Raw genomic sequence first — 10,130 nt, 5'->3', positions numbered from 1 at the left:
CCAATAGTATCGTACCTATGATTAGGCCCATCCTTACTGTGGTTGCTGTGGTGTAGTGTCTGGTGCTTGTATGGCCAACTTACAGTGCGTGGCGTGGATCCACAAAGTCTTGCCCTCGCAAAAGACTGCCGTTGGTGTAGTCAGCAACACCTGGACTGGTCCCTTCCACCTTGGTTCCAAGGCGTTCTTGCAGGTGAAGTGCTCCACGAACACCTGGTCTTTTTCCTCTGGTGGAACACCTGGTCCACAAGTCTCCTGGGAGCGCCTGGTCTACAGGTCTCCAATTCATAGATTCAATTCATTCAATTCATAGTTTCATAGAACACCTTTTCTCCAATTTCCTAATCCACTTTTTTTCAAGTGGATCCAATTTTATCCAATATTCAATTTTTAAATTCAATCCCATTTAATCCAGTCCAATTCAAATTAAATTCAATCCTTCTCTCAGCATCCCATTACCTGTTTCCAACATCAATAAAAATAAAATTATAAAATTAATAAAAAAATCAATCATCTCAACTCTCAAATCGAATCAAAAAATAAAAATAAACGAAAATTACTTCAGCGAGAGTTTCAACTAGAATTAACACAAACAAACCACCATTAACCTCCATTAACACAAACAAACCACCATTAACCTCCATTAACCTCCCCCTATTATTTATTTATTTTCACGAATAAACAAATAATAGAAATAACCTGGTCTACTTCCAATTTCAATTCTGGTCAGTTCTGGTGTCTGGTCACACACAATGTTTTCCTCACCCACTGTGATTCGCTCAAAATAGATTCTCACTGTTATGTCTGAAATTCGTCTCATGAAAACCCATTCAAGAGTCCGGTGTGACAGACAGCCAAACACATAGACACGCCGAAGACCCCAGGGTACCCATCAAACTAGCTTGTCCCCAGATCCACAACACAGCGAAACATGTAAGTTTACTAAAATAATCACTTACTCATAACTAATACTCATACCACTAATTACTCATAATAACTCATAATTACTTATGTAATTACTCATACCAATACTTACTTAAAATAATGTAATATCCCAATCTTCACCCTTTATGCAAATCGAAGCACCCCGGACAACCCACAACCAATATCAACCACTGTAGCCGCCTTCCCCTCCAGGCAGCCACACACAGCCACATACATCTCCACCCACGTCACACAAGACAACAGCCAACCAGTGTGTCCACCACACAGAAACCTTTGGCAATGCAACAACCGAACACCCAGACAACCAACAACAAAACCCAATCCATCTCCATGGCTCATCCAGTAGTTCCAACTTAATCCAGCTTCACATACCGATTTCCCCAAAAACTCGTGAAACTTCACCCCCATTCTGGAAAAACCCTGGACTAAACCCTGACACCCTAAATAACTTCAGACCCATCTCCAATCTACCCTTTCTGTCAAAAGTTTTGGAACGTGCTGTGGCCACTCAACTCAAACATCACCACTCTGCCAATAACCTGTATGAAACATCCCAATCCGGATTCTGCTCCAGCCACAGTACTGAAACTGCTCTCCTCAAAATCACCAGCGACCTTCTCTCTCCTCTGACGCCGGCAACCTCAACATTTTCATCCTCCTCACCTCGACGCCTCCTTTGACATCATCAATCACACCATCCTCCTCACCCTGTTTAGACCAGCTTGTGCCTATTAAACCCAAATTAGTTCACCCCCAAGCCTACAAGGACCACCTACAGCACTGCAAAGATGTCCTCTACTCCACCTACTACCCTCAAATTATCCACTCTGGCTCCGGAATCCCAAAAGCACTCTTCTCTACAATAAACAAACTAAATAAACAAACTTTACAACGTGAACAAACTCCTCAGCGCCCTGGATACCGCCACCTGTCATTCAGAGTAGACAACAGCATCTCCTTTCTGGCTTTCAGCATCTCCTTTCTCCTTTCTGGCATCCAAATAAAATTCTGGCTTCAAATCAACTTCCTCGAACTTAACTATGATAAATCTAAATTAATCTTCGTTTGCCCACAACCACTCATAACTTTGCCCCCCAAAAAACAAGTCACATTCTTTGTATATTGCCAACATTGTTCATCGTTTAAGTATCATCCAGAACTAAATTTTTTATAAACCATCAACTTGTAGATGCATTTATTTATATCCCATTAACCCAAGAACTCTCAATTGCTTGGTTATATTTTAGTAATGTCATACATCCATATTTCTTTTCCAAAATGTTCCTGATATACACATTAATCCCATCTGTCTTTGTTTCCAGATCAACTCAAATCAGGAAATCAACACAAATCCTTATTACCTCCAATCAATTCAAAATTAAATCAACAATTCAAAACCAGATCGGATCAGCGATCAGAAATCACTTTTCCAATCAACACATTCCAAGCAACAATTCATTCAAAGACCAAGCTTAAAAACACAACTCTCATCTTACTGTGACAAATAAGCAACCAACCTACTTCACACTAAACAAATAACTTTTCATCACCCCTTTCTTCTCCACCGCCTCTTACACTTAAACAGATCATAATTACTCACTCATACACTATTGCCCATCACCCAGTTGCCCCAGACCCAAACACAGGTTTGAAATCCCAGTAGGTTGTTCTTCAATCCCAACCATCATGTGATCCCAACATCTCTCCATTTATTTCGTTCCTCATGGGGTTGGTGTTTTATGGCCTTTACCTCTTACCCAATCACACTGCACATTATTCCCCGTCCTTGATGGATAATTTTACATCCAGATGGGCACAGCATCCCATTTTTGGCGACCCAGCCCTAAAACAAGCCCCTGGACTCCTTGCAGGCTGGACCAAAACCCCCGGACCTGCCTCCATGGAACAATGACGCCTAAGCACTCAATTAGCCCTCCCAGTACCAAAGACTTACAATCAGACCGACAGACAGACAAATAACAGAGGCATGTCGCCAGCCCCAGCACAGGACATCCCCTTTCCGGGCAGGCACAATATAATCCACAGCATCGAAATGCCAATTTCTATCCGGAGCCTCGCAAAGCCAAAATCCATGCATGCGTGCTCCATCATGCAACCCGATCTGTACTCGGTGCGCCCGGCGCCCCCTATAATCAGTGAGTTATAATAACCACAATATCTCTGGCACCCAACTCGTGATACCACAATTTAATCCACGTTACTTGCATCTCTTCATCCTCACAAATGTCCTCCATTTAACGTGACTCAAATCCATCTTCTCCAGATTTAAGTCCTATATATCCTGTCGTTAAAGCAACACCCTGTAGACTGACTCCGCCTGTCGTTCTTCCAAGGTTAGTGAATTACCTCTGACCTTTCCCTTGCATATCTCGAACAAAGGTCAACTAAACTTTAAAAGGTCAAACTTCGAATTGGTCAACACAAATGCATCGATGCATCTTCCAGCCGCCACTCCGCACTGTACCTTACTGTATGAACAAGACTTCCTGTTGGAACTTGGCTCCGGAAATTAATTACTCTGTCTTGAAATCGTTTATTTTAGCCATCTTAAATAAATCCATCCATCTATCCATCTTATAAATCCATCTTAAATAAAAATCCATCTTATAAGTAACGTATTCGTCCTGTGACATTGCCTGGCATATATGTCGCAGCCGGCCACTATTCCGACATGGCTCGTCTGACATGAACGTCCGACATCCAGCAAAGTCGAAATGACCCACAATGCATTTGGGCACACATCCTCCTCTGAGAGTGGGCGAGTTATCGCCAGCACTCTGAGCAAATCTCATACAGCACACCCGTGACTCGCGGCTCGCTCGGCTCCTGTCTGAACACACAATATCCCTCTACCCAAACTTCCACGGAGCCGCACGGCGGAAACACAGGTTTGTACCACACTTTAGTTAAACGACCATTGCCAGGATTCTCGGATAGACGTTTAATTTCACAACACACATGACAAAAATCCGATTTAAATTCAGAGATCGCCGATCGACCTGGCACAACCATCTCAACGCGACGACGCCACGCCGCTCTATTCGCGTTCGCGGCGGGGTTTACATCGCAAAAAAACAGGATCTCCGACGCTTGACCTCTCTGATCCAAAATGCACTATATGACACCAATTCCAAAGGTGAGCTGCCTCAGCGATACATCCCACACATACAATACACAATATCTGCCATTGAATGAACTCTTCAATTCAAGTAAAACACACATATTGATTCGAATTCTGCAACCATCTCCAAGAAACCGCTTCATATCAACAGTAGATCGACAAGGGCACTCCGGGTGCTTTCCTGACCCGATTTATATCAATTCGCTTCCCAAACAACTCCCAAACAGATGAAAATCCGGACTCAGTTCAGGACCTCGCCTGTTCTCTCGGATAGACGTTAAAATGGACATTCCCGGCCTGAATTTCCCCCAAGTCGAGCAGATCGCTTACAAAGTTTCACACCGAAACCCTCTGCTTTGCACATGACACACAGACAAACACATTGGCCAGACACACACGTCAATTAACATCCCAATATACATTCATTCCTCATTCATATACGAGTGAGTCTCCCATTCTTCGCGCGAAACTCAGATCGACTCAAATCATGCCTTTCTCCAGCCACTCCCAAACAATCTTTGCTCATTCATGTTACGTCTCTCATTCAAGGAAAAGGATTTTTGGGACGGGTTGGACGGGGGTTGGTTGAGGTGAAAGAAAAAAAAAAGGGAAGGCAGGGCGGGGTGTTGGGGTGTTGCCTAGAGCCCTGGGACTGAGCTCAGGTCTTGGGGGGGTGGGGGGTCTTGGTCTGGTATCTGGTCCAGCGGCATCACTCGCTGATTTACTTGTTTAACTACCTCCTTAATTGTTTGTCCTGAACTTTGCTTCCTGAACTTGCTTCCTTTGGCTCTGAAGCTTCAAATTCCTACAATGCAGCTCCTGCTTCAATTTTCAATATTTCAAAACCTAACCTGTCCTTCTCACCCTGTGGCCACCTGGCCCATTTCCTGTGAGCTTATTTATTTTCTCTTGTCCACCAGATCCTGGCCTGCTTTATCTGGACCTCTTGTCTAGAACTTAGTCTAGAGCTTCCTGGCTTGACCTCGTAGTTGTCACTACCTTCTTGTCAAACCTACCTGGTACCTACGCATTTCACCCTTCCTGGCCATGTCCCTTTGGCCGTCTAAGTTAACCACAGCCCTCCTTCCCTGGCATGCAATGGCATACCCCATCTTGTCTCTGGGCTGTTCCTTCCTGGAAAAATCTTGGCCACCCGGTTTCAACCTATATGGCTGTCCGACCTCATTTTCCCCTCCTGGTGCTAACTGTAACTTTAAGCTTACTGTTAAGTCCTTACTTGTATCCTTACTTGTTTATCCTGGCTTTAACAAAGCTACGTCATTCTGAGGCCTAAATGAGCCTCTACTTACAATTTCTGTTCGAGTGCAGACAGCGCGGAAGACAAGGAGACTGAACCCGCTCGAAGGAGGAAGGTACGAATTTGGAATAATAGCCCTCTGATATAAAACAACTCCCACCTTTAATCAAATCAACGTGCCGGCGCCGGCCTCAGGTCAGCCTTCCTCCTGTCCATCGGGCTCCGTTTCCCGTCCTCCGCGTCTGTTGACATCCGAGTCACGGCACCAAATGTCAGAAACCACCTTTTCTGATCGAAGTAGAGTTCCACCAACAGGCTTGAGAATGACGAGACCTTTATTAAAATAACACTTTATACGGATCCGGAGGAGACAGACATCTACAGCAAGCTACAGCAAGAACATGCCAAGTCAAGCCTTCCTGAAAACACATTGATTCTCATTCATTTATATATGAATACGATTATCAGAAAATCTCCGAGAGAACAAAGCGACTGGCGAGAGTCCCTCCCCGTCATTCCTAGCCCCCACCGTTATCCGCTCTGTCATTCGGGGGAGTGCAGCACGCACCTTATCATTCGGACCAGATGTGATTTCAAAACTCCGACGAGGCAGAAAATATAACTCATTAAAGGGAGGGTGCATTCTTGGCTTTGACAAACCCATAAAGTATATGGGTTTGTTCAAAATGAGTAATTCAGAGCATGTTTATACAGAGTCAAGCGTCGCTGTGATTAATACAAAATATATATGGTTCACGATAGGTTTTATGTCTGCAACCTAAACATTCTGCTAGTGTTACGCAAAATCACGCGCATGTGAGCGTTCTCCTGCCCGCGGCTCGAGGCGCCGTCTGAGAATCATGATAGGGATTTTACGACCGGCCTTATCTAGCCTCGAAAGTGCACACGTATACAATTTGTCCAACACGACTGAAGCGAGCCTTTCCTCATTTTAAATGAAAGCGAAGCAAAAACCTCATTGTAACTCAGGCGTCACTGTCATTAAACAAAACAGTTAATGTTTTTGGCAATTTATCAAAGGATTTATGTCTACGATTCAAGCAGCCTACCTAAGGTTCGAATACATTTTATTAACTCATGAAATAACATTATAGAACAGCATTTTATAACATAGCTTACGTGGTAATACGTCAGTCAACCGGCATTTATAATTGAGCATTAAGCAGTAACAAATCTGAGACCTGACATATATATATATATATATATATATATATGTATATACATATATATATATATATATATATATATGTATATATATATGTATATATGTATATATATATATATATATATATGTATATATATATATATATATATATATATATATATATATATATGTATATATATATGTATATACGTATATATGTATATATATATGTATATATGTATATATATATATATATATATATATGTATATGTATATATATATATATATATATATATATATATATATATATATATATATATATATATATATATATATATATATTGTTACGGATCTCTACGTCGGCCTTTTTCCCCTTAAGAAGGGGGGATTAATCCGCTTGTTGATGACTGACCGACGTGAGTCCTGAAGTTGCTCGGCTCCCTCCGGAGAGGCAGGTGAGCAACCCCGTTCGCGACCGCGGACAAGATGTTAATTGCCGAGCGGATTAGCAGCCACGGCACGAACCATTAGCAAGTAACTGACCCGATTCTTAACGTTGGCCAAATCGTGCCACAGGTATTCAATCGGGAAAAGACAAGGACGAACGGATGTAAAGGAAAGAAAGGCAAGGTAGGAAGAACAAATATAATTTATTGCTAACTATTATGTACACAATGAAAAGTAACTAAGGAGAAGGAAAGAAACGAAAATAATTTACAGAAGGATGGAAGGAACAGAAGACACAGTGCAATTTCTAGCTTATCTATACAGGCTTAACTTATACCCCAGGACAACACACACAAAACAGACGACAGTCAGACTTACACGGGGATGATGACAGGAATGGCAGGAAGGAGAGGAAGGTCCAGCTGGAGCAGGAGAATGGTCGGGCCGGGAGTGAGCAGCCGCCGCCCCTCCTCAAGCGTGTACGCACGGCGGCGGCGCTTTGTAGCCACGGCCGAAACCGCTGTCAACGCTCAAAGCTGCGGTGGTCAAAACTGCGGTTGGTTCAGCTCCGGTTGGTTCAACAATCAAAGCTGTGGTGGTTCAGCTCCACGCTGCTGCTCCTCCTCCACTGGGCTCAACTCCACTCTTGGTGGACTGCTCTTCCTCCACTGGGCTCAACTCCACTCTCGGTGGACTGCGGTACTCAACAACTCTCTGACGCATCTTCGGTGGGGGCGTCGCATGACGGGTTATATAGGCCACACCGTCGAATCTTCGCGAACCTCCCCGATCGTTCTTTCTCCGCCGTCTCAAGCCAAACCCCTCGTGCTTGGTTGGTCGGCAAGGGCTCTCCTGGCTCCACCCTCTGATGACGAGGTGGAGACACGCCTTTCTTCTCCGAGCTGGAGCACATGGCAATGGTGGCGAATGCAGTCGGCAATAGAGGCTTTGGGAATGGAAGCTTTGGGGAATTTGAAAAGGGAACTATCTTATGTCATCTGATGCAATGCAGAGTCAATTAATGGGGAACACAGCCTTAAACTAATACACATAATGAGGAAATAACTATTGAAGGGTATATGGTGGCCTACGTGCTTGCGATGGAGTAACTAAGAGGACGACCTTTGACCTTTACACACAAACGGAGGTATTTACAAGAATTACTGACATTACTAAGTGTGATCTTTACACAAAAAAAAACACAGGATTCTCAAATCCGCAACAATATATATATATATATATATACATATATATATATATATATATATATATATATATATATATATATATATATATATATATATATATATATATATATATATAAAAACTTGTAAAAATACGATTTGAACTTGTCATTTTCAATGAATATGTACTCGGTCATGTGTGACAGCAATGATGCATGGAAGGTATCAATGGAAAGCTGAGGATCTCCTCTTAATTAGTAAACCACATGTAAATTGTCAAAATAAATAACCTTTGCATATTAACCCCTTGAATTCGGATTACCTTTTTTTTAATACGAACTGTATAGATATATATATATATATATATATATATATATATATATATATATATATATATATATATATATATATATATATATATATATATATATATAGGGTATACACTATATATATACATAAGGGTGACGATCAATTTTTTTTAATTTCCCGGGGGGGGGGACCCTCAGGCCCCCCTCAGGCCCCCCTTTATTCCTCCCCCCCTCCCCAGCGCTATAGTTTCATGCACCCCCCTGTCTTGAAATTCCTGGATCCGCCCCTGGTATCCCTGCGTGTCGTAAGAGGCGACTAAGAGGGTTGGCGTCAGGAAGGGCATCCGGCCATAGAAACATTGCCTCAAAAAGAGAACCATGACAATTACAACGACATATGTTCAAACCCTACCGCTTCCGGTCCGGTATGAAGAGGACGCAGGCGTCACATGCTCGCCGCTTCTTCGACCGGGCCACTGTCAGTTGCTTTCTTTTTTGGTGGTCGTGCGGATTTTTTGGCCATTGAGTCTGCCCTCTGCATAGCCCCGGCTCTGCTCCCTGCTTCGCCTGCCCGGCTCCTTCGCCTGCTCGCTGTTTCCTCGTGCGCGCTCTCGTGGGTTGTGACCATCGCAGCGGTTTGGTGGCGGTTTCCCGCCGTGATCAACCTTGGCCTCGTGATCGTCTCTTTGCTCCTGCCTGCCCTCTGCTTGGTCCCGGCTCTGCTCCTGGCTTCACCTACCTGGCTCCTTCGTTTCCTTGGGCCTGCTCTCGTGGGTTGGGACCATTGTTTCACCTCCTCAACCTTGGCCTCGTCTCGTCTCTCCGCTCCTGCCTGGCATGGCTCTGCGGTACTCCGCCGCAAGGCTCCTTCTGCTCAATACCCGCTCCACCCCATCATGCATCTCTGCCATCAAATCAAATGGACTCCTCCGACGACCCAGGTACATTCACCGTGGCTCCGGTCGTAAGTTTGTTTATTTGCAATCAGGTCACTCCATCCCCGTCCTCTGGTCGGCTCAGCGCACTCTCACTCTTCGTCCCAGCGCACCTGGTCACAGCAACGCACACGATCGCACCTCCTGCCTACGAACCCTGGCTAAATCACCTGAATTCATCCCTGCTGTTCAAAACAACATCAAGCTCACCCTGTTCAACACCCGGTCCCTCAACAACAAATGCCTCATCCTGAACGAATACATCCTGGATAACAAACTGGACTTTCTCTGTCTCACCGAAACCTGGCAACAACCTCTGGACTACTACACACTCAACCTCACCACACCCAATGGATATTCCTACGTCAATAAACCACGCTCGGAGGGCCGAGGTGGTGGAATTGCTGTTATCCACCGTCAAGACATCAAGACCAACCTCATCTCCATCTCATCTGCTCCATCATTTGAACACCTGGCTTTTAAACTCTGGTCGCACGCAGTCAGTCATGGCTGTCGTCTACCGCCCTCCCAAACCACACCCATCATTCCTGTCTGACTTCTCCTACTTTCTGACCCAGCTATGTTCCCTCTCCCCCTCAATCCTCCTCCTTGGTGATTTCAATATCCACATGGACTCCACTGACTCCACAATAACCACTGACTTAACTGATTTACTCACCTGCTTTAACCTCACTCAAGATGTCGACTTTCCTACCCATATCCGTGGTCACATTTTGGACCTTGTC

The 10,130-nt window shown here is 44.1% G+C and overlaps 1 long non-coding RNA gene across 1 annotated transcript; it reads right to left on the bottom strand.

Moving 5' to 3' along the window:
- Window positions 1-365: 365 nt before the first annotated feature.
- Window positions 366-1,732, bottom strand: LOC144891854 (uncharacterized). Its single transcript, XR_013623255.1, has 2 exons — window positions 639-1,732; window positions 366-608 (listed from the first exon to the last, which is right to left on the bottom strand). It is a non-coding gene; the product is annotated as an uncharacterized LOC144891854 (long non-coding RNA).
- Window positions 1,733-10,130: the final 8,398 nt, after the last annotated feature.

This window comes from Myxine glutinosa, chromosome 4 (genome assembly GCF_964187855.1).
Source record: "Myxine glutinosa chromosome 4, kmMyxGlut1.1, whole genome shotgun sequence".
NCBI classification, from domain to species: domain Eukaryota; kingdom Metazoa; phylum Chordata; class Myxini; order Myxiniformes; family Myxinidae; genus Myxine; species Myxine glutinosa.
Note: the sequence above shows the minus strand (reverse complement) of the source record. Positions and strands in the feature narration are given on the sequence as shown.